The sequence below is a fragment of the Cryptomeria japonica genome, chromosome 1 (genome assembly GCF_030272615.1).
Source record: "Cryptomeria japonica chromosome 1, Sugi_1.0, whole genome shotgun sequence".
NCBI lineage: Eukaryota > Viridiplantae > Streptophyta > Pinopsida > Cupressales > Cupressaceae > Cryptomeria > Cryptomeria japonica.
The window spans coordinates 497554623-497580778 of NC_081405.1; positions in this window are offsets into that span (position 1 = coordinate 497554623).

The following is a 26156-nucleotide window of genomic DNA, read 5'->3' on the forward strand; positions in this document are numbered from 1 at the left end:
AGGTGTTAGCTCGAGATTTATAACAAGAATTAGGAAACAATTACATTTACACAAGAATCGATGCAAAAGCACAATCATAGGTATGCACAATTATTTATATCATCTAATCTACAACATTACATCATGGTAAATCAACCATTCAAGAATGCCACATAGGAAGTCAACCAAGGTCAAACGGGTTTTACAAGGCCGACTAGAGTAGGGGCATTATAGCATTATAAGAGAGTGGTGTATGTGCGATCAAGTGATTCATCCTTTGGTGTTGTGATTAAGGAGAGATTGGTGTTGCTGACCAAACATCTATGCTTAACTGGAACTGTAATCAAGCATTTGGAGATGTTATTCTTTCAGTTCATTTTTTCTGGATTGTAGTCTGAATCTTGTTGTAAGTCAGTGAGACTTTCCTAAGGGTTGTAGCCTTCCAGGTCATTATCTTTTGAGGAGTGATATCTAGGCAGTGTACTTGAATGCATGTGCATTCCCCATTGTAATATTTTCATGACATACTACTGTAGAGTATCATCTCACGGTGGGTAGGTTCCCATCATGGTTTTTTCCTTAACCAAGTTTTGCACATCAAAATCTTGGTGTTTTGTGTTGTGCTTTCAATTTTATTATCTTTGTTGTTACTGTAGTTTAACATATCTATATTTGTGATTAAGTTTGTATATCTAGTGAAGATTGATTCACCCCCCCCCTCTCAGTCTTCCTTCATTGTTGCTACCAACAATTGGTATCAGAGCTAGATCCTCTGGAAGAAGCTTAACTGCTTGAGGAGATCTGAGATGGTAGCTACAGGTGTTATCTTTATTAAGGACAATCCAAATTTTGATGGAAGTAACTATGCTATATGGAAGAACCAGATGGAAGTGCACTTGAAATGTCTTGGAGAAGATTACTGGAAAATTACAAAGAATGCCTATCCGCTCCTCCAAATGGACTAGTTACTGTTGATGAGATTAAGGAAGATGAACATAATATTAGAGTGAAGGAAGCATTGCTTATTGCCCCAACTAATTCTGAGATGACAAATGTAATGAGGCTTCAGACCGCACATGAAATCTGGGACAAGCTTGAAATCCTGTATGAAGGTGATAAGCAAGTGAAAGTTGCTAAGTTACAGAGTTTGAAAGGAAAGTATGAGACGTTGAAGATGGGAGATGATGAGAACATACACTCTTTCATGGCTAAAGTAAATAATCTTATCCTAGGTATCAGATGTGCCAATGGAACCTTGAAGAAGATGAAATAGTTGCTAGGTGCCAAGATCTTTGCCTCCTTGTAAACATAAGGTTGCTGCTATTGATGAGATCCAGAGTGTGACTACAATGACAAGAGATATGCTGGTTCAAAATATTGTTGCATTTTAGCTAAGAGAATTTGGAGAATCACATGAAAAGTCAAAGATAACATTTAGAGCATCAACATATGTATCTGAAAAGCAGAAGTATGATCTTGATGAGTGCAGAATATCCAGATATGAAAGAGAAAGAATAGAGATGGAAGAGAAAGAAAAAGAGTTGGATGAGCTTGAAGCATTGATTGCATGGAGATTACCTAAAGGAGCTAGTAAGTATGATGGAAAATTGCCTTTGAAATTTTTCTCTTGTAATAAGATAGGACATTTTTCTTCTAGATTCTCGGAGAGAATGGCTAAGTATGATAGGCATGATAAGTTTGATAAGCATGATAGGAATGATAGATATGAGAAGCATGAGAAGTATAAAAATCCTTAAAAGTTTAACCGGAAGTATAGAAATCAAAAGAACTATTATTATGTTGTTGATGAAGGTGTCATAGATGATGAATCTGAAGGAAATGAAGTTGTATTTCTTGCCATTAAGGAAGATGGACCTATACTTGTTGATTCCACAAGCTGCACTATTGAGGAGAAATCTTTAGCTACTAAAGTTGAAGAGAAAGATGTATGGGTGATTAACAACGGTTGTTCACATTATATGACCAGTGATAAAAGAAAATTTGTGAGTATGGAAAGATATGATGGTGGAATAGTAAGTTTGGAGATGACAAAGCTTGTGTGATCCGCGGGAGAGGTTCTATCTCCTTTTATGGTAAGCATAATACTGATGATGTCTTGTATGTTGAAGGTTTGAAGCATAATATTTTGAGTGTTGTATAGATGGTTGATAAAGGTTATGATATACAATTCAAAAATGGAAAATGCAAGATCCTAAATACCTCCGGTATAGAGATTGCATCTAGAACTAAGGCTGAAGGCAACATTTTTCATTTGAATGTCGGTGAGAAAAGTTGTTTGATTGCTCATATAGAAAAAATTTGGTTGTGGCATAGAAGAATGTGTCACGTAAATTTTGATTCAATGATTAAGATCAGTTCTACATAGGTTGTTAGAGGTCTGCCTAAGATTGTTAAGCTTGCTAATCTGGTATGTAAGAATGTCAATTGGGTAAGCAAATAAGGATTTCTTTCAAGAGAAAACAATATACATCTGATGGATTGCTAGTTCTTGTGCATACTGACCTATGTGGACCTATAAATGTTATAAGTGTGCAGGGTGATAGATTATGCTTCTAATTGATGATTATCCCAAGATGATGTGGGTTATCTTTTTTAAGGAGAAATCAGAAGAATTGGACAAGTTCAAGATATTCAAAGAAAAGGTGGAGACTGAGTCTGGATTGAAGGTGAAGTTTTTGAGATCTTATATTGGTGGAGAATTTTGTTCCGATGAGTTCAATTCATTCTAGGAGAAGCATGGGATTAGAAGACAATTATCTGCTCCTAGAACCTCTCAACAGAATGGAGTTGTTCAAGGGAAGAACATAACTATTTTGGATGGTGCAAGGACTATGCTAATTGAAGGAAATGTTATGAAGATCTACTAGAGAGAAGCTATTAGCACTACTGTTTACACATTCAACAAAGTTCATATTAAAGGTGATACCGATAAGAACCCTTATGAATTATGGTTTGGTCATGTTCATACTGAGAGATATTTTAGAGTATTTGGTAGCAAATGTTAAATCAAGAGAGATGAGGATATAGAAAAGTTTGATGCTAGAAGTGATGAAGGAATTTTCTTGGGATATTCTACAAAGAGAAAAATTGAACGGTGCTACAACAAAAGACTAATAGAGATAGTGGAAAGTGCAAATGTGAAGGTGGATAGGAACCTTGGAAAAGATATTAGAGCATTCGGATATGATGATGGTTAGCATATTCTTCTAAACCCTATTCAGACTGAAGAACCAAAGAAGAATGATCTGGTAGAGATATTTAATCTAGATGTTGCTGCTACCAGTGAAGAGGTGCAGGAACCTGAAAATTAGAACAATCAGAAGACTTTGAGGTATGTAAGATTAAATCATTCAAGAAACTAGATTAGTAGTGATAAAAAAAGGTGTGATGACTAGACGAAGGTTAGTTGTTGAAGAAGTGTGTTTGATTTCAAAAGTTGAACCTAAAGATGTTGTTGAAGCTTGCAAAGATGAAAATTGGATGAGAGCTATGGAAGAAGAATTGGGTCAAATTGAAAAGAATAACACATGGGAGCTTGTGCCTAGACCTAAGGATAAGAATGTTATTGGTCCTAAATGGGTATTCAGAAACAAATTGAATGAAGCTGGTGAAGTTGTCAGAAACAAAGCTAGACTAGTATGCAAAGGATATTCACATAAAGAATGAATTGATTATGAGGAGGCTTTTTCTATGGTGGCCAAACTTGAAGTTGTTAGATTGTTGCTTGCATATGTTGCTTATAAATATTTCAAGGTATATCAGATGGATGTCAAATCTGCCTTTTTGAATGGTGATCTTGAAGAAGAAGTCTACATTGAGCAACCTAATGGATTCGCATTATCAGATGATGGAGATATGGTATGTAAACTAAAGAAATCTCTTTATGGATTGAAGCAAGCCCATAGAACCTAATATGCTAGATTAGATAAATATTTATTAAAATTTGGATTTAATAAAGGTGTTGTTGATAGTAATATGTACTTTAAGATTGAGAATGATAACATCTTGATTGTTATCTTTGGAGGAGATGATGACTTGAGAATGAATTTTTTTGATGATATGCAGAAAGAATTTGAGATGTCTATGATTGGTGAGATGAAATTTTTATTAGGTTTGCAGCTTTCATAGGCTGGAAAAGGTATATTCATCTCAAACTAAGTATGTGAAGGAATTGCTGAAGAAGTTTGGGTTAGATGACTCCAAACCTATTGGAACTCCTATGGTGATTGGCTGTAAATTGTCTAAGAATGATGAATCTCCGAAAGCTAATCAGAGTTTGTATAGATCTATGGTTGGTGGACTGCTATATCTTACTCAGACTAGGTCGGATATTATGTATTTTGTGTGCAAGGTTGCTAGATATCAAGTGGATCTGAAAGAGAGTCATGTCACTATTGTTAAGAGGATATTCAGATGCCTAGAGGGGACTGTGGATTATGGTTTGTGGTATTTGAGGAATAATGCTTTCATGCTATGTGCCTACACTAATGTTGATTGGGTTGGTGATGTTGATGATTGAAAGAGAACTACTAGTGGAGCATTCTTTTTGGGTAAGAAACTGGTTTCATGGGCTAGTAAGAAACAAGATTTAGTATCCTTATATACTGCTGAAGCTAAGTATATTGTTGCTAATAGTAATTGCACTCAAGTAGTTTGGATGAAGTAGATATTGAAGGATATCAGAATTATCTATGATGAACCTACTATCATATATTGTGATAATTCCAGTGCTATCAACATGTCAAAGAATCCGGTAAAACATTCAAAAACTAAAGATGTGTCAATCAAATATCATTATATGAGAGAGAAACTCAGTAAAGAGAAAGTGAAGTTGGAGTATGTATCTACAAAGGAACGAATTGCTGATATTTTCACTAAGTCTTTGCCTATAGATACATTTGTCTATTTGAGAGAAAATTTAGGGGTATCTACCCCTCCTAATCAAAATGAGATGGATTGAGTTGCATCAATTTGGTGGACCTCGAAGCCTTATCTTTCTATTTGGATTGATGAGTTGGTACTGCTCCTCTGGTGGAGTAGTTTGTGTTTTAGGGAGAGGTTCTTGAAATTCATGTTTTTGTTTTTTGGGAGAGTAACTTTTGTTTTTTGTTTTGATCTCTTTGACATTGGTGTCAAAGGGGGAGAGAGATCATGTGAAAAACTGATTTACACGTCTTTATATAAGGGAGATTTTGGAGGAGATATCTTCCTTCTTTGCATTGACTGTTTTTCACATTCATATGTTGCCATCAATGCCAAAGGGGGGGGATTGTTTTGAGATTGTTGGACATTGTTGCTGCTAGGATATGTTGTTGTCATTTATATCAAAATATTCTTGTGATTTCCTCTAGTATTTGTAGATTGGGAACATCTTATGATCCGGTTTCACAGTTTTGTTTTGCAGTTTAGGTGGTTTGTAGAATTTGGTATGTCCTCTGGTATATTTTGATGTCATCAGATTTTGTGCTGATATTTTGGGATATTGTTTGGGATGGTCTTGTGTATCTTTATTTCAGATGGATAATGATTTGGTGCTCCACAGGTTATCTTTCTTCATGATAGTTGTTGATTGGTTGTATTCTCGAGTTTCAAACGTTGACAGATGAAGATTTGATAAGTGGTGTTGGCGCAGCTATTTCTGATGATTTTAACGTGCTTGTTGGTGTTTTCTAATTATGTCCTATTTGTCTTGGTGATCCACATTGATCGTTGTATGAGTTTTTGGTGTTTTTAATGAATCGGTGATGGTTTTTTTGTGTTATGCAATATTTTTTGGCTGTGTAGCATATTGTGGTTGATCCTGGCGTGATTTTCGGTGGATTTGTTGTTATCAAAATTACATCAACACTGGAGGAGAAGTATGTGCAGGCCACTGGCATGCTGTGTGGATGAGAAATAGTAGGACTCCCACTAGATAAATATGCAATCACCATTTGAAGAAGATGACTGATAGTGAATGTACCCAACCGGATCACATGTGCCTGACTGAAGATATGTTGCTCAAATAGGGAAGCCACATTGGTGAATTGTAGGATGTAGATGACAAGTATCTACTCCCACCAGTAAGTGGAGCTTATCTCCTATTTTGCATGAAATACATCATAGTTCTTGGAGATAAGATAAAAGAGTTAAAGGCAAGTGTTTGAAGGCTCACACTAGATCAAGTGGTGAAACTCTAAGCTGCCTTAGGTGCATGAGATCAGAGATATACACCGGATCGGCCAGATAGACATGTTGAGTTGCCGGTATAGAGATTGAAGGATATGGTTATCACTTTGAGAAACATGTTAATAGCATAACTGTTCTATTGATGAAGAAGTCAAGTTGAAGTAGAAGTAGATAGATGGAGCATGTTGAAGATTGATGGCATGATGGCATGATGTCATCAAGGTGTTTACCAGTAAGTATGTCCACCAGTAATGCTATCAAAGTGCAGATGCAGAAGGCTCCCAACTGATGAAGATGTGCATGAGATAGTTGGCATGTGTGCTAACTGATTTGGGTGCTCCATTGGAAGAGAAGAAAAGTGCAAGGTTGAAGGTAGACCAGTTAGGATTAATTGGCAGGGTCTGTGAACCGGTAGATGAACCCAGTTGAGTGGTTGGTTGGTGATCTTGTCTGGACCGACATAAAAGACCTAGCAAAGGTGGATGGCGACAAAGGGGCCATGTGGAGGTGAAGTGGCATGCATACACAAGACGATGTGGTGAGTCGGTGGAGTTGTTGGTGACTGGTCCAACATTTAATGGCAACTGTGAAGCTTGAGAAATAAAATTAGAGGATTGCGGCTCGAGATCAAGGAAACAATTGAGTTCCAAAAAAGACTGATCTTGGATATCAAAGAGGATGAAGGAAACCACATCACACACATGATTGATCAAACAAAAGGTCAAAAACCATGCTACAAACGGCAAAAGAGAGAATACGTGATTCGCAAGGTAAACAAATGGGTGATGCTCATTGATTGAGTGTTGAACATTGATCAAGGACATGATATCAAATTGGATGTAATATGTCACGATGATTAGGGATCAAATCGGATGCAGATTCAGTGCATGGCGGAAACCTTAGCATGCCAATGTTCAAACTCACATTTAGACGAGAAAATCTGGCAATAAGTATGTGAACCAAAGATATTGTTTGTGCTCCTACAAGAGGGAGGAAATCAGTCAAGTGCTCAATGAGAATCAGAGGAGAGACTATGTGAGAGAGAATAGGGTTGAAGAGTTCAACCGGCAACAGTAAGGCAACTAGTACTTTGCAAATAAGTCTAACATAGGAGTGCACTGATGGTGGTAAACTGGTAGAGAAGGGGCAAAGAAGATTGCAGTGAAGGTAAGCTGAGAATCAGCATCAATCATAGAGCATATAGTTGATTGAGTAAAGTAGACCGGTGGTGGCCAGCAGTAGTGTGATAGAAAGGTTGGAGAACTGGCAGAGAGTAGAACCGGCAAAGAAGAAGAGGTTGAACCGGCAAGGGTACAACTGAGAGAAAGGTGTAGTAGAGAGTGGATTGCAGTAGGAGATAAGGTTGTTACAGTGAGAAGGTGAGGAGAGAACTGACAAAGGTTTGAAGAGAAGAGAACCAGAGGAGAGACATACATGAAAGTTACAAAGTTCTTTTGTAACAAGAAGATAACTTTGTATTCAAAATATGTTTTTGTAATCACTAAGTTGGAGCTCGGTGTAGGGGTTGGTTCTCTTTGGGTTGGTGCCCTAAATCAAGGGTTGGTGCTCCTTGGGTTGGTGCCCTAAAGTAGGAGTGGTACTCCTTGGGTTGGTGCCCTAAATGTTGTAGCCAAATATTTCATTGATTGAGTGTTGAACATCAATCAAGGACATGACATCAGATTGGATGTGATATGTCATGACGATCAAGGATCAGATCAGATGCAGATTCAGTGCATGGTGAAAACCCTAGCATGCCAATGTTCAAACTTGCATTTAGTCAGGTAAATCTAGTTATAAGTATGTGAGCCAAAGATATTGTCTGTGTTGTTGTATGAGAGAGGAAATCAGTCAAGTGCTCAATGCGAATTAGAGAAGAGACTGTGTGAGAGAAAATAGGGTTGAAGAGTTCAACCAGCAATAGTAAGGCAACTGGTAGTTTGCAAATAAGTCTGACAGAGGAGTGCATCAGTGGTGGTAAACCGACAGAGAAGAGGCAAAGAATATTATAGTAAAGGTAAGCTAAGAATCAACAACAATCATACAACATATAGTTGATTGAGTAAAGTAGACCGGTGGTGGCCAACAGTTGTGATCTGTATCTGGAATACACAACACTTCAATTAAGTCATTAGATGCATGGTTAGTAAATCATTCAACAATGAAAAATAAACCATCACAAAGTGACCTATTGCCTTCTAGTAGATGCGAGTTTAGTTTTGCTCTTAGATTTTTATATGCAATACCAGTAACTAGACAACACCTAAATGAAGGATTTAATCTATATGAGTATGAAATTGAGCTAAATGGATGCAAGATTAATCTAGATAAATGCAAGATATGCAAGATTAATGAATATTAAGCTAACATGATTAAGCTATGAATGAATATTTAAGCTAAATGATTTAACAAATATGCAAATATTCTCAATATGAAATCTTAATGAGCCTAGAGAAAAAACAACATGATAAAAATATATATTCTCCAGGATCCTTGATTAGGAGATGAGAGCCTGAATTTATAGAAAATTCAGAAAGAAACCAACGGCTAAGATCAAATGATGATGAGCGATCAAGATTTTCCAAGAAGAAGCACAATCCAGGTGAATTGATATGATTGGCTGTTTTTCTCATTTTTAAAGGAAATTGAACTAAAATTAAGAAAATCAGAAAAACTGATTTATCCTCTATTTTATTCAATTTTGAGATTTAATTGTTTTAATTGCTTTTCTAAGATTTTTTCAATTTTTAATTTTATTTTCAAGATTACCTCCATTTGATTTCTTTTCTCAATTTTTAATTCTTATTCCAATTAATTCTTTTTTTTGTGATTTAATGGCAAATTGATTTATTTAATTAAATATACTAGGATATTTAATAAAATAAATAAGATAATTGTTTAAAAATGATTTACTTGAAATGATCAATTAATTAAATAATTATTTAATTAATATTGAGTGATTAATTTGCCATGTGACATTGATGATTTAAGAAATTAATTGTGTGCTCAAGATTGATTTTAATTGCCTTTGGTTAGGACCTTGGTGTTGTTGTCGAGATTAGGAGCCCATGGTTTAGATGACCATTTTTAGGGTATTACATTTGCCCCTTTGAATTGATGTGCGAGCAGTGCATTGATTCAAAGAATAGTTGATGTCAAAGTGAGAAATCAATTCTGAACTTGATGGATCACAAACCAATCAAGAGTGAGATGTTCAGCTTGATTTGAAGCAATGAAACTGAACAAAGATGATTAAAGCGATACCAATCCTGAACTTGATTGAACAAGGACAGACAAAGAGCGAGATACAGTTCTTGAACTTGATTGATCAAGAAACAAGCATTGATCTAGAACTTGATTGAGCTAGATTGAGCAAGAGACACGGCCGATTCCGAACTTGAATGAACAAGAATCGACTGAGAAAAGCGATAAAACTGATTCCAAACTTGATTGAACAAGAACCAATTAGCAAGAGAAAATGTCCATCTTGATTTTGGTGTGATGAAATTGAACACCGATTTGAAGATTGATTCAGATAAGGACAAAGATTGATATGCCCCTGGAGATTTCTTTATTTGACATAGAAGAATCTCAAATTGATATGACATGATTGAGTTAAGATGCCCCTAGTAACGAGGTTTAATTGATTTGAAAAGATTTTTGCTCGACTTTAGATGAAGATTTGAAAAAATTTCTCGACTTTTGATGATGATCATTAAAAAGATGTTATGAGATCATGAGTGTGCCCCCTCAGGAGAAAAATTGAAAGATAATGAGGGTACGATGATTTTAGGCAATTTTTGAGTGATGATAATTATTTGAGCACAAAGATTGATTCAGATTGATGAGAAATTGAGAGCAAATTGAAGAAAAGAATGAGCATTTGATGAAAGTACTAAGTGGTCATAGTTGTGCAAAATTGACGAGGAAGATGATCTCGTATTTTCATTTCAATCCTGAAAATGAAATCAGGATGGTCAAATTAATCAAGGGTACAGTTTTCACGTCCATCGGAGCAAGTTTGAAAATTAGGGTTTAGGCTATGTAAGGGGTTCATGTGTCATTTTCACCTCCCAAAGTTTGAAATTTGAAAAACCCTCTGTGAAGAAAAAAATGGCCATTTTGATCCAGGAGCATCGATTTGAGTGCCAAAGATGATATAATTGACCGCGGAACTACGACCCAATAGTAAGTGATCCCTCTTAGGCCTTTGCATTTCTTGAATTTTGATTTTTTGTTGATTTTTTTGCATTTTATTTTTTGTTTGAAGTCGTTTGCCTTGTTTTATCATGCGGTGAGACACCATTTCTCATACGACAAACTGTCCCTTTAGTGTTTTTTCGTATGGTCATATAAGGTTTGTCGTCTGATCTCGTCCCATGATTCATACGAGTTTGTTCTTGAGTGACCATTGTATCATGCGATAGTATATGTTTTATCATATGGGGATTTTTACTCGTGCGAAGTGTAATGTTTACTTGTACGAGTTTCTGCTAGTCTAGTGAAAACTTGTATGAAAAACAACAAGCATTTTTTAGGGTCTAAACATGAATTTTTGTTTTGGCATTTTGCATATTTGGATTTGTGAGCATTTTTAACACATTTTGAGTGCAATTTGGATCACGTGCTGACTATTTGTATGTTTGATTTTGCATATTCGGTTGCTAGATATCCTATTTCAATGTGTATATCCACTGACAATGAGGCTAGTCCATGGTTTATTAGATGCAGATAAAGCACATATTGATTTGTGTAGTTTTGGGTACCTTTTACAGATGTCGGATATCTGTGTGAATCATAGGATGTTGACTACGTTAGTTGAGCATTTCCATTCAAAGCATAACACCTTCCATCTACCAGTTGGAGAGATGACCATTACACTGGAGGATATGTATAGGATTATGAGGATTTTGTTTGCTGGAGACAAAGTTGACTATGATTTTACTCAGTGACCGGGTGTCTTAGCATTGAGATGGATTTTCCATGATGAGACCATTCTTGAACATGCCATCACTTGGGATAATATGATGAGCAGATATGGTGAGCAGTACCCTCTTGCATGTGTTTTAGCAAGTATTATTGGTTGTTTTGTTATGCCTGATAGAGGACAACAAGGTTTTCTTTGTGGTTGGGCTAGGAGCTTGAGAGACTATTGACTCATCCTAGGAGACTAGGGTGGGCATCATGTTTTCTTGCCCATATGTATCATGAGATGCACGAGATTGTGTATCGGGATGGGAAGAGCACGACAATAGGTGTTTTAGTTCTATAGATATGGGCATGGGAGCATATCACACTATGCAAGCCGATAGTGGATGATTCAAGAGAGACACACCAACCTATTGTGTATTGTTATTCAGGTTATGTTACTCAACCCCATCTGGGCAAGATAGACTATTGGAGGAGGTACCTGGATGATTTGATTGTGGTAGTATGGAGACCATACAAGGGTCTACAACTGTGGGATGATTAGAGAGCTCAAAGGAAGGGTGTGTTCATGACTCGACCTCTCATTGGCTGATCAGTGTCTATCATTGAGCGGTTTGTCATATCTAGGGTGATGAAGCAGTATGGGAGACCACGGGGTATATCCCAGGAGTTCACAACCTATGCCCAATATGGAGAGGAGGAGAGACAAGGATGGGCCTCGAGACTATCGTATGCATTGAGCATGTAGGATTTAGTGGGTTTATAGTGACAACGGTGGGATTACCTAGAGGATGTTGTAGACACGGTGGTATTGCCCCAGTACAAAGATTAGTTTCAGAGACATCCTTTTCCTCGATTTACAAATCCTGGAGAGCATGCACCTCTTATAAAGGAGGTTGTGGATGAGGCATTAGCATAGGCACAGGTACTAGATCAGGTACAGGGATAGGGATAAGGATGAGGGAAAGTATAGGGATAGAGAGCAGAGGTACCTAGATGAGTAGGAGGTGATCCCAGGGCTAGTAGTAGCAGGGTACCAGCTAGAGCTTGACAGTGATAAAGAGGGGAGGGTGGATCTCTAGGGTTTTTTGGGGTTGAGGCTTGTGGTGCTAGGGCAGCAGAGGGTGGAGGTGAGGAGGAGAGAGTAGCTCCTAGGTATGTGAGGTAGTGGAGGGATGAGCAGGGAGGCAGGGAGGGAGGCGGGGATGGAGGTGGAGATTCTGGGAGAGAGCAGGGGGTCCTAGATGTAGTAGAGTCTTTGAGAGCGAGGGTAATAGGTTCGCAATCACAGCTGACAGTGGCACAGACACATCTGGTAGAGTGAGACTAAAAGCTTGCTGAGGTCAGAGTAGAGCATGATCAATAGCTTCTTGAGGTCAAAGCAGAGCAGGATGCTCTTCAGCGAGAGGTGTTACATCAGATGAGTCAGACAGCCTATTATGTTGTATCTTATAGTGTAGTGGTCCCAGTAGCGTAGCAAGTTGTTCCATAATCTTAGTATATGGCTTGATCAGAGGGGGCTAGGGCACCCAAATAGGAGGTTGGTCAGTAGGAACCGCCTCCTCCACCTGGCGATGAGGGAGAGACAGAGAGGTAGATTTATTATATCTCTAAGATTTTGTTATATACCCCATTTTTGTAGCCTCTACGATTCTTGCTCCGATGAGACATTGTATTTGATAGTTGATATCATTTGTACTCTGAGACACTAAAATTATGATGATATATACAAGCTCTTGATTTGATTTCATCATACTTGTGTTGATTGATTATGAGATGTCTTTCTATATGCTTTATTCTATATGTATACATAGATTTTCAGTATGCATGTATGGATGTATTTTTTTTTCTTTTGATGAGAATGAGTAACTAGTAATGCCAATGTTTATTTTTCATGCAATAATATGAGTGCAAATAAATATATAATGAAATTTATGAATCTATATAAGTTGCTTATGTATGCAGCTAACATCTCAATACTCAAGTACTCGATCAGAGAAATGATGATGAAAAAGAGACAACTTAGCTGAGAAATGATGATTGCTTTAGACTCTCATTCAAAAGACAAAGAGATCATTGTTATCATGCTGAAATCTCTTGAAATGCATAAAATTTAGAATGAATGCAACCTATACCTAGTCACTGGATTTGGAATGCTTAATTTTCATCACTGATCTTTTACAAACATAGCAGGCAAAATAAAGTTCCTTCCTTTTCATATGAAATATTAATTATCTTATCCACAATGACCCTTTTTTGGTTCATATCCTTGGACAGATTACGCATGCATCCAGATTGCACATTAAAGAAATTCAGCCAAATAGACAAAGAAATGACTCCAACCTCCCTGTAGCATACAAATAAGCAGAGTTGAGGTATGCGTGATGATTTCACCTTGATGTGAAGGCACTTATCATAGACACCAGAGCTGATTAGATGTTTACAGATCATCAGATTCACTCCTACAAGCAGAAAAAAAAGAAAAGTATTATGCCCCCAATCCTTGCTCCTCTTAGTCAAGATAGACTTCCTCGAGTTACTCAGAAGGAATAATATTCGAAAACCAATTTAAAAGACAACACACAGAGAAAATTCAGTCATATTTCAAACAATTTAGTGATTGTTTTCAGTAGTCTTTCTTTTGTTTGTTTACTCAGTGATAAAACTCTTAAGTAGTTTGGAGACAGGTGACTGACTCGGAGTGGATGACTTGGTATTACCGACAAAAATATGACTTGGTTGAAGTACTTAGGACATGTAAAGTAATCAAATGATTTCCCTAACACTAGGACATTGATCGGTTTCAAGCCATGAGGGTTCCAAAAGAACTAGATGTCATAAAAGAGACTAAAAGATAAAGCAAAGATGCAACACTTCAATACAAGAGATCAGACTAACCTAAACAAAATCTAGCAGCCATACTGATCGATGTCATTGTTTTGATTTATGTGATCATTGATAGGAATGTCTGGTTTCAAAGAGTAAGTACCCCGTATAAGACTGATTTGTCTGGTTTCGAGTGTACCCTTCCTTGTATAAGACATGTTGATGTTTGATAGAGTGTGATAGATTAATTAACAAGACATGCGATAAGTTTGATTGCAGACCTTGAGATTTTGTTTGTGGTTGATTTGGTTTGAAGGATGGTCTATGCTTTCTTGCTTTGATTTTTTAGTTTTTTTTATTTTTTTCAGGACATTTTAGGATTTTTAGGATTTTTTTTTCTTCAGGACATTTTAGTTGCACAGGTTGATGGAGCAGAGAATACTAAGTGAAGAATTTATTCAATTGGATGGTGTTGATTGTTTCACGGAGTTGTTCTCCTTCCGATGTTGATAGTTGATAGGCACTAGAGCCAAAGACTGTAGTAACAATGTAGGGACCCAGCCAATTGGGTTCAAACTTCCCTTTGTTATCTCAAAACTATTGATTTTTAGGATTTTCTCTCAGAACAAGGTTACCAACCATAAATTCTTGTTTTCGAACTTTTTTGTTATAACCTCAAGACATTCTCTTTTGATACGATCTCAGATGATCAAACGTCACTTGTCGACGTTCATCCAGCAACTCGAGTTCTTACAATCTAGATATTTTGTAGTCTTCATCAATAACAAGACCTTGCAAAGAAACTCTTAAAGATTGTATTTCCACCTCAATAGGTAAGACTTCTTCGGACCCATACACCAAAGAAAAAGGTGTAGCCCTAGTAGGTGTTCTGATACTTGTTTTATTAGCTCATAGTGCATGATTGAGCTGCAGATGCCAATCCTTTCTAGATTTATTTATTATTCTGTGTAAGATAGTCAACAAATTTTTGTTAGATGCTTCAGCTTGTCCATTACCTTAAGGGTAGTATATGGATGACCAGTGTTGTTTGATTTTGAATTTTTCACAGAGCTCATCTAGATCTTTGTTTTTGAACTGTCCTCTATTATCAGTCACAATAGAAGAAGGTATCCCATACCTACAGATGATATAGTTAAGGATGAACAGAGATACTTGTTTACTGGTTCCTTTGATTAGCGAAACAGCTTCTACCCACTTAGTGAAGTACTCAGTGGCAGTTATAATAAACTTGTGTTTGTTAGATGATGTAGGATATATTTGGCCAATGAGGTCAAACACCCATTATTGAAAAGGCCAATGTATGACGAAAGGTATGAGATCCCTTACTAGAGCATGTATGAGATTCCCATGTAGCTGACACTTCTCACAAGTTTTAGAAAATTTTATAGCATCTTTCTCCATATCTAGCCAGTAGTAGCCAACCCTTAGTAATTTTCAAGCTAAAGTTAGACCATTTGAATGGGATCCACAAATACATTCATGGATGTTAGATAATGTGCATTGGGACTCTTCAATTTCTAGACACCTAAGAAAAGTACTATCCAAACCTCGCTTAAATAGATCGTTAGCGATGATGATGTACCATGAAGCATTTCAGATTAGGTTCCTTTTCTCATTATGGGTAAGATTAGCAGGGATAATTTGGTCATGTAAGTAAGAGTAAATATGGCTGTAGTGAGATGAGTCATCTCCAATAATAGAACAGACCACCTAGGACTCGGGAGAATCATAGGTAGGATAATGTAACTCTTCCACTAGGAATTCAAAGCAAAAATTAGATTCTTGTAGTTGTGGTATAGATACCAAGGTGGCCATAGCAACTACTGCTCTGTTTGCTCATCTGGGAATCTGTTGAAATGATACAAAGGTAAAGTATTGTTTGAGATAATCAACCATTCTCTTATAAGGCATCAGTTTCTCATCTCGGGTCTGATATATATCATTGATTTGGTTGATAATCAGCTAGGAGTCTCCATAGATGTGTAATTCAACAAACTTCCATTCGATAGCCAGCTTGATCCCATTTACCAAAGCTTCATATTCTGCAATGTTGTTTGTGTAAGGCAAGAGAATCTTGTAATCCTTTGGGGTTGAATATTTTTTAGGAGTAATAAAAATTATTCCAGCACCAGAACCATGTTGAGTGAAAGACCCATCCAAGAACATCTCCCATGATCGTTGAGTAAGGTGCATGATGGATTCATCCAGAAATTCTATGTGCAAAGGTTGATTGTCTTCAAGTGGAGCATCAACAAGTTGATCTGCAATGACCTGTCCTTTGATAGCTTTGCATTTTACATATTCAATATCAAATTTTGTAAGAACCATGACCCATTTAGCCAATCTTCATGTAAGTGTTGCTTTGCTAAGAAGGTATTTGAGCGGATCAATCTTTTCCACTAGCTTAATAGAATGTGCTAACATGTAGTGTCTAAATTTCTATGATGCAAAGACTAATCCCAAACAAGCTTTTTCTATGATAGTATAGTTCATCTCATAGGATACCAAGGTCCTGCTGATATAATATATAGCTCGTTCTTTTTTATTTTCATCTTGTTGTGCCAGAAGTGCCCCCAGTGATGTATCGGTAGCTGATATGTATAGAATCAATGGTTTATCTTTAATTGGTGGCATCAATATATGTGGATTAGAAAGGTATTCTTTTATTTGTTGAAGATGTTGCTCACATTCCTCATCCCAGTTATATGTTACTCCTTTCCTTAATACTTTTGTGAAGGGTTGAGCTTTGTCTACTAGCTAAGATATAAAGTGTCTTACTAATTGGAGGCAACCTTGTAAACTTCTCATTTGACTGATGTTCTTGGGTGGAGGAATTTCCATTATGGCTTGGACATTTTCAGGATCAACCTCAATTCCTTTCTTTGAAATAATGTAACCAAGCAATTTCCCTGATGTCACTCTGAATGCACACTTTTTAGGATTTAGCCTGAGCTTGAATCTTTCCATTCTATCCAGTATGAGGCCCAATTCTTGGATATTTATGGATCTCTTCATGGTCTTTACTAGGGTATCATCAACATAATCTTCCATGTTTTTATGCATTATATCGTGGAAGATGGTGGTTAGTGCTCTTTAGTAAGTTGCTTCTGCATTTTTTAGTCCAAATGGCATGACCTTCCAGCAAAAGGTTCCCCATGCACATGTGAAGGCTGCCTTTTCTTTATCCTCAAGAGCTATCTTGATCTGATTATAACCAGATAATCCATCCATTAATGAGTACATCTCATATCCAACAATCATGTCCACTATCATATCAATGTTGGGCATTGACATATTATCTTTCAGACATGCTTTATTGAGATCCCTAAAGTTTGTTAAAACCCTAATAGATTTGTCTTCCTTTGATACAGGTACTGTGTTTGATATCCATTCTGCATAGTCTATAGCTCTAATGAATCCTGCTTTGAGCAGCTTTTTGAGTTTAGCCTTGACTAGCAGTGCCACATGAGGATGTATCTTATGGAGTTTTTGCTTGACTGGTTTAACTCCTGGTGTAATAGAGAGATGATGCATGATGAGATCAGGATCTAGGTCTAGCATATCAGAGTATGTCCATGCAAAGTTGATCTTCTTTTCTGAAAAAGCGGTTGCTGAAATCTTTTAACTCTTCTGCTAATAGTGATTGAGCTAAATGGATGATATGTGGTGTCTCTTGACTTCCAATATTTACTGGTTGAGTTGGTTCAATCAATATTGAAGACCTTTCTTGGAAGTGACTTGGTAGCATATCAAGTATCTCACCCTTAGGTGCCTCAAAGAGGTTTTCACCCTTATGTACGTCCTTTATTTTTACTATTTTTTATTATGACACTGCCATAGTGTGTTTTTCGCCGTCAGATCTCTTATGTTTCTTTTTTTATTTTTGAGATTAAGATAATTGACACTTGCTGCTGCCATCTTCCCACTTTGTCCACTGGTGGAAGAGTCCATTGGTTCAACTGCATTAAGATAGCAGGCTAATGTGTAGTCATTGGCAAAAGTAGGTATATTCAAAGGTTTGTCGTGAAGAGTACAGTCAATCAGTTCAGGATGTACCAAGGATAAATTTTTAACAGGTCCAAGGGAGTTCATGGTATTATCATCATAAATTCAGACCGACAAGTCAAGTTCTAGAAGACTACCTTGCGTAAGTGTCTCAAGACCAGGAAGAGTTACAACATGATTATTGAAGTGCATGTTAATATTTAGTGGACCTAACCCAATAGACCTACTCCTAGTACCGTCCTCTACTTCAGACTGGACTAAATATCATGGTTCGGTAGTAATAGGGTTAGCAGGAAGAATCTCGACATTCATGACAGAGTAGTCATAGTTTGATGCCAAATAGGTATTGTCATAGCTTATGTCAAAGTTATCAGAGTCGTAAGATGAAGTTTTTTACTCTTCTTAAACTGATTTAATAAAAGTATGTATAGTATCAATATTTACATCTTTGATGTTGCAAGTTCCTTCATGATTTGGTTCAATGATCACTTGTATTTGACATACCTGTTGACGAGACTTTGATGACTCTATTAGTCTTTGTCATTTTTTCCATTCATCTTCCTCTGGACTAATGACTAGCCCTACTTCTGTAGCTTCTAATTCTTCTTTTGTAGTTCCACACCCGATTTGTTCTATCTCATTAGAGGGAGATATAGTAGGTGAAGAATTTTCTTGTGTTCTTTCTTCTTTCAGTTATTGTTCATAGTCTTCTTATCTTTTTAGTCTAATTTCCTCTATTTTCTTTTGCAACTTTAAGCGTATTATCTCTTGTTCTTCATCTATGATATCACTAGATTCTTCTTGATTTTTTGTAGTAGATGTATCTGAAAGATGATTTGGACACCATTCATACACATTCGGGTCAGTTTCTGAATCATCTATTTGTGTTATACCTGTATATGTGACCGGAATGTTTAGTGGTGCAAACAACTCTTTAACTCCTTTGATTTCTTCTCTCATGTCTTCTAGGATTTCTACTCCTTGTAGTGTTATTGCTGATAAAATTAGAACTTGATTACCAATTGTTTCTTCTCTCTTGATTTCCAATTCTTCTTGTTCATTTTCATACTCTTTCTGAGTTTGTTGAGTATCGATTTCCTATGATGTTGAAGGTAGTATATTTTTCCTCCACTTAGTTCGATGATGAGAAGTATGTTTCTGATCTGATGACTTTCTTAAATTATATCCAAGTCCAGCTTTATCATTTGTAGATTTAGTTTGTAGCTGAATAGGTTCAACAATACCTTCTTGACGCTTTCCTAGAGGACCAGTACCTGAATATCCCATGTGACAAATCATCTTATAGCCTAGAACATATTGTGTTGGGGAAATTTCACAGTGTTGTGTTTCTTTATTTTTACTATCTTCTTTGAAAATTCATTTGAGAACAACATCCTCTTCTATTTCATCTGCGAGGGAAGTAGAGGATTGTACAAAAATACCCTCATAAATGATATTTGGAGTTGAATTTTGTGGCTTCATAACCTCTGATGGTTTTCCTGACTATCTTTATGATGGAGGAAGAGACATTAGTGAAAATACAGGTTCTATTTTGTATCCATCCATGCCAGTATTTGTGATTTTCAATTTCTTTTCTAAATATTTCATCAAAGTTGTTAAACTTTCAGCTGTAGAGGTTGCTCTATTATGAGAAACAAAAGTATCAGTACTTTGTGTTAATGCATTATAGGTATGGCTTGTATCAGCAGGAATACTGACTTCAATTCTGTTATAAACAAATTTCAAGAACTGATGATATGTAGATGGTACTTCTTTCATTTCGTGAATCCATGCCCTGCCCAATAAGATGTTGTATGAAAGAGGAAGGTTGAGCACCTGAAAGATAACATCTCTTTCGACAGGTCTTACTTTGATTGGTAATAGTACCAGACCTTTATAGGTTCTCTCTTCTTCATCATAAGCTTTGATTGTTATTTTATTTGTAGGATCAATGACATTTTTAGAAAAGCCCAGTTGTTTCAATAAATTGTAGGTACAAATATTCAATCCAATGCCTCCATCTATCAAAACACATTTGACTCGATGTTCATGGATCATAGCTTTGATGTGTAATGGTTGGTTATGTGGGTGATTCAGTGAGTTGTCATCTTCTTCGAAGAAAGTGAGGTAATGAGGCGAAGTCAAGTGACCCACCATAGATTGAAACTGATCTACATATAAATCTTTATGGACATTAGTAGTGAGTAAAGCTTTGTCCAGGATCTCTCTATGAGGAGAAGAGATCTTAAAGCAGTTCAAAAATGGAGATTTGAGTGTTAATTCTTTTCAACTGTTTGATATTGCTATAACCAGGAGAGGATGATGAAGCCAATTGTTTAGATTTAGTCGTGATTGTATCTGGTTGTCTGATTGAAGAAGTTGGTAGGTTTGATGTTGTTTGAGTAGGAGTTGAGGAACTAGCTCCTTGGAGAGTAACCTTGTTTTGAGCGTGGGTCACGACATTTGCAATTTGTGCTTTATTTTGTTTATCTTTGATTATGATCACATTGCAATATTCAGGTTGGGAAGATTCAATCATGTTGATCACATTGTAATTGTTAATGTAGGTGTAATTGACTTTGGCACCTCCCTTGGATTTTGAGGAATCACCTTGTTCATAAGAAGGTAAGGGATTTTTAAAAGCTTTGTGATCAGCATTATTTGTGTGATTTCCAACAACAATTTTTTCAGCATCGATGAGGTCTTGAATCTCATGTTTGAGCTTCATGCAGTTGTTTGTTGTATGACTCTTATTTCAATGATATTCACAGTATTCGTTTTCCATCCACCATTTAGGTTTAACTTCTGGATCATATGGTCTAGAGTTGTCTGGCAATTTTTGTTGAATAATGATGAACAGTAAATACTCAATAGATACTGAGAGGGGGGGTGAATCAGTCTGGACAAAAACTTTCTCTAATAACTTAAACTACAAAGACTGCACTAACTGGTAAACAACATCATTGATCTAAATCAAGGCAATACCAGTAAAACACAGTGACTGTAAAAGTCATAAACCGGTAACACTTAGATCATCATAAAACCTAATATAACATTTCCACTTCACCCATATTCTTAAACAAGTAATACATCAGAATATAATGACCACCAGATCAGCTTGCATTACCGCTTAACAGGAAACATTAAAACATCACATGAAAAAGCATCACACATGACACGTTGATTTTTCATGTGGAAACCCAACTGGGAAAAACCTCGGTGGGGATGAATACCCACAATTTGTTCTTGAAATCTTTTGAAGTTCGCTCTGTTAGGAGCCTAGTCCAATTAAAGACTTTACAACAAAATCTGCTAGGAACCAATCTTGCTAGGGATCACCCGGTTAAGGGATGGCTAAATACCCAGTTAGAGGTTAAAACCCTGTTAAAGGTTACTTTGTCAGAGGATTTAAAGAACTCAATGATTTTGAGTCACCCTGTTAAAGGATTTACAAAAATCCTGTTAAAGCTACCCGGTAAAGGGATTTTACAACTCCTTAAATGGTTAGAAGTCAACAAGTAATACACTAATCTAATAACAGCACTCAATGCCAAGGCAAATCCACTTCAGTTCCTTTAAATCTGCAATCACACTCTAGAGATCTCTACTCACTGTTCCGGTCTGGCAAGAATCAAGTATCTCTTCACTTGGATACACACATAACATTTGCCAACAACTTTTCAACAACAAACATCATCGACGTTATAGACAACAATTAGGTCAGTAGCATAAACCCTAAACCCCTAAGCATCTGGGTTATCAATATAGTCGGTCCAATCCTGACCATTTAATCACATTGCATAGAATAAAACAATCTTGAACAAATCTCAAGATGTTCTCCATCATCCATTCTTCACTACTTCTGGAAGCTGATAACCCATCATGCACTCTCCACCGTTTACTGAGATTTTGCACATTCCCCGAGGTGGATAGAATCAATCGTCTTCATGCAAGATCCTCAAGAAGATTCTTCATGTGCACAAGGTTGATGTGGCAACATGATCTCATCTTCATTTCAATGCTAACTCATCACATAATATCGTTGGTCGAATCACACATACTTGGAATGCATCAACCAAAAACCCTAAAGCTGAGACTACCAACTGGTAGTCATAACAAATGAAACCCCGATACAAACTTTGCATATACCGATTCACATTCCAACATATCACTTCACTTTCTGCATATACCGATTCATTCCATCATACCATTCACACTTCATCATACCGCTTGACTTGTACCATCATACCGGTTCACTTGCCAGATCGCTTACTTCAATATACCGGTTCATACTTCAGCATATTGACATCAATGACAACATACAATCATACTCTACACATATGCCAACAATGTTATCAGATCATTTGCTAATAAAGTCTTAAAATTTGATTCATATGATTCTTCCAGAGGAGTGAAATCGCGTTTAGGCTTTGAAAGCCAAGGTTTCTCTTTAAACCATTCTTTTGATTTTTTGGGAGGATTTTGAGTGCTTGTGTGCCACTAGCCAGATTAAATATTGTGGGTTTTGATTTTGGTTTAATAGTGTCTACTACTCCATCATTAACAATGTTTCTATTGTTATCTTTGTCGTATTTCCAATATTTTCTCTTTTCTTTAGAACTAGAACCTTGTTATGTTTCTTTCCAAAGTGATATATTTCCTTTCTTTATAAGCACATCTTCCATTTTGAGGGCACTATCTACCATTTTATTGAATGAAGGGTGCACTTGCATTTGGATACTATATTTCAATTCAGAGATTAGGTTATTGATGAATATATCCATCTTCTCAGAATCTACAATAGGTCGTGAATATCTAGAGAATGTCTTTCTCCAACGTTGAAGAAAAGTGAGAAAGGGCTCTCTTGTTTTCTGTTTGGTATTGCAAAGCTCGATCATAGTGACTGGATGATGAATTTTATAGGAGTATTGTTGTAGAAACAATTTGATTAATTCATTAAAAGTTTTGATTCCCATAGGTAGGCTTGAAAACCATTCCATAGCTTGTCCTCCTAAACTTCTTGGGAAAAGGCGCATGAGATATGTTTGTTCATGCATGAATTCCATACATAAAGAACAAAATTCTCTGACATGGTCTTGAGGATGTGCATTTCCATCATATTTGTCAAACTTAGGAATCTCTACTCTTGAGGGAAATGGAGACATGTAGAGATTTTTGTCGAATGGAAATGGGCATATTGTGTCTAGAGAATATTGCTTTGATGATTTATCCTTGTTTTTCAATTCTGTGATTTTAGTCTATAACACTTGCAATTGTTTGTTTACCAGCACTAAAGGTGTCTCTTCTTCTTTAGTGATGAGGGTTTCAATGTTATAATCAATAAGAAGTTTGGCGCCTTGCTTTGCTAGCTCTAGAAAATGTTCTTCCTTTTCTCTAGACATGATGATCTTCATCATCTTTTGGGAATGTTTATCTTTTAGACATTTATTTATAACAGCTTCTGTAGGTTCGGAGGCTTCAGAATCACTTGATGAGGAATCACTGTCAGTAGCATGGGTGCTGAGATTATCATAAGTATCATGTTTAGAAGTTTGTCTTTCTTGCCTTTCTCCAGACATGGTGCGAGATAATGGTTGATCAAAAATTGGTAAATTTGACGATGAAGGTTTTTTGGAGAAGGGATCTTCTACAAAGAATGGATTGTCTTGTGATGAAAAGGATGGCCCTTTACCTATGTTATTTTTGTTGTGAGAACTTCTATTTTGGACAGGCATTTACAACCGATGGGACCGAGAGCTAGGAGTGATGCAGATGTCAAGATCAAATTGGAGCTAGTTGTTCGTTTAACGTAGTGATTGAGAGAAGTGACTAAGACTTAGTCTAGTTTTAGGAAAGATCTATCCTATGTAAGACATGGTCTAAGTAATTTAAGTTTGATAAGTAGTTGATTGAACTAGCTGAGAGATCATTGACAAAATTGTGCAACACAACGACAGGGGTACGCTATCAAGATTGTTTATGCTCAGGATAATGATGGCCAGTTTTATGCTCATTGTAGAGTGATTTAGGCAAGTTTGACTATTATGGACTGACAAAATCAAGAATTTGTATGACAGAGTTTTCAAACCCAGACGATAGTTTAGTAGTTCCTGGACGATAAAGACAGTTCCTTGTATGAGCTGCTGCCTAAACTCATACGACAGTTTGGTGGCCTTCAGATGACAATCTATTGAGTATGAGTTGTATTCATATGATAATATGTTAAAGGCCAAAGGATAATTTTTCAGACGTCGTACGACAATTTATAAAGAGCCAGATGATAAACAAAGAGGATCAATGAAGTCTCGTACGATAATACTTATGTAGCAGGATGACAATTCAGTAGACTCGTATGACAAAGTTCTTGATAGAGACGATATTCTAACAAATAGAGTTTCAACGACTGACAAAGACCAGTTTTGGACATGGACAGAGTTCTGATGACCGACAGAGACCAGTTTTGGACACGGACAGTTTTAATCATTGAGTTTTTGATGTTTTTGATTTGTTTTCTCCAGTTTCAGTATTTCAGTTTCAGTTTCAGGGATGAAAACATAGTAAACACGCAAGATGTATAATGACTTCAATCACAGCATGCTAACCCTACAAAAGTTGGCTTAGAGAAGAAAATCTTTGCTTGTTGACTTAGGTATATACCCAATAGCTAATCAGAATATGGCCGTTGAGTCTCACACAATGGATTCTCAACGCCGTATTAGCCAACTCCAAACACTAATGGGGGCATGATATGGAAAGTGTATTGGGAGAGTTACTATCTCTCTTGCACAAATATAATCCCCCTTTCGGAGGTGAATCAGGTAGCCTCTATCTTATAGTTCTTAGTCAAGAATTTTGTTTGAAATTACCCCTTGAAGTCAAAACTTAGAAAAAGCTTCGAGGGTCTATATTTCTAATTGTCTGTAAAAGACAAGAGCATACTCTCCTACCTCTCATATTTTTATTCAAGTACAAAAGACAGTTGTGTTCATTAACCAGATAGCAATTTAAGTGCCTAAAAAAATGAACTTTAAAGAATACACAATGTTTGGTCGATTCTTTTTAGGCAACCTGCAAGAACAACGCATTAGTAGTCATTTTGTTTTTTATTCTTTGATAGACGTATGTTCGACTGATGTATTCTTTGACAAGCGTTCTATAAAAACCTAGTTAGGCTATGAAAAATCTCAGGAAAACAAAAGACAGACCAGGTTAGCGTCAGCGTCAGTAAAATCCAAATTTCATTCACAAAAAACCCTGAAAAGTATATTGTTTTTGAAATGATAAAACAGAAATTCATACGATGGTCTATACCTTCTCGTACGAGTATTCCCACAAACCCAGACGATAGAACAAAGAATCAAATGTCCAAAGCAGAAACTCCTATGAGTATTCTCGATGAACTAGATGATAAATGCTAGAACTCATACGATGTTGGGTAAATACTCATATGACCTTTTGCAAAGGCTTGTACAGACGAAACCTAAAAACTAGAAAAATGAGTTTGAGGTCTTATGACTTTCTCTCAGAACAAGGGCACCAAAAATGTGTGTGTGAAAAGTGGACCTGTATCTGTATCTGGAATACACAACACTTCAATTAAGTCATTAGATGAATGGTTAGTAAATCATTCAACAATGAACAATAAACCATCACAAAGCGACCTATTGCCTTCTAGTAGATGTGATTTTAGTCTTTCTCTCATATTTTTATATGCAATACCAGTGACTAGACAACACCTAAACGAAGGACTTAATCTATATGAGTATGAAATTGAGCTAAATGGATGCAAGATTAATCTAGATAAATGCAAGATATGCAAGATTAATGAATATTAAGATAACATGATTAAGCTATGAATGAATATTTAAGCTAAATGATTTAACAAATATGCAAATATTCTCAATATGAAATCTTAATGAACCTAGAGCAAAAACATCATGATAACAATAAATTCTCCAGGATCCTTGATTAGGAGATGAGAGCCTGAATTTATAAAAAATTCAGAAAGAAACCAATGGCTAAGATCAAATGATGATGAGCGGTCAAGATTTTCCAAGAAGAAGCACAATCTAGGTGAATTGATATGATTGGCTTCTTTTCTCATTTTTAAAGGAAATTGAACTAAAATTAAGATAAAATCAGAAAAACTAATTTATTCTCTATTTTATTCAATTTTGAGATTTAATTGTTTTAATTTCTTTTCTGAG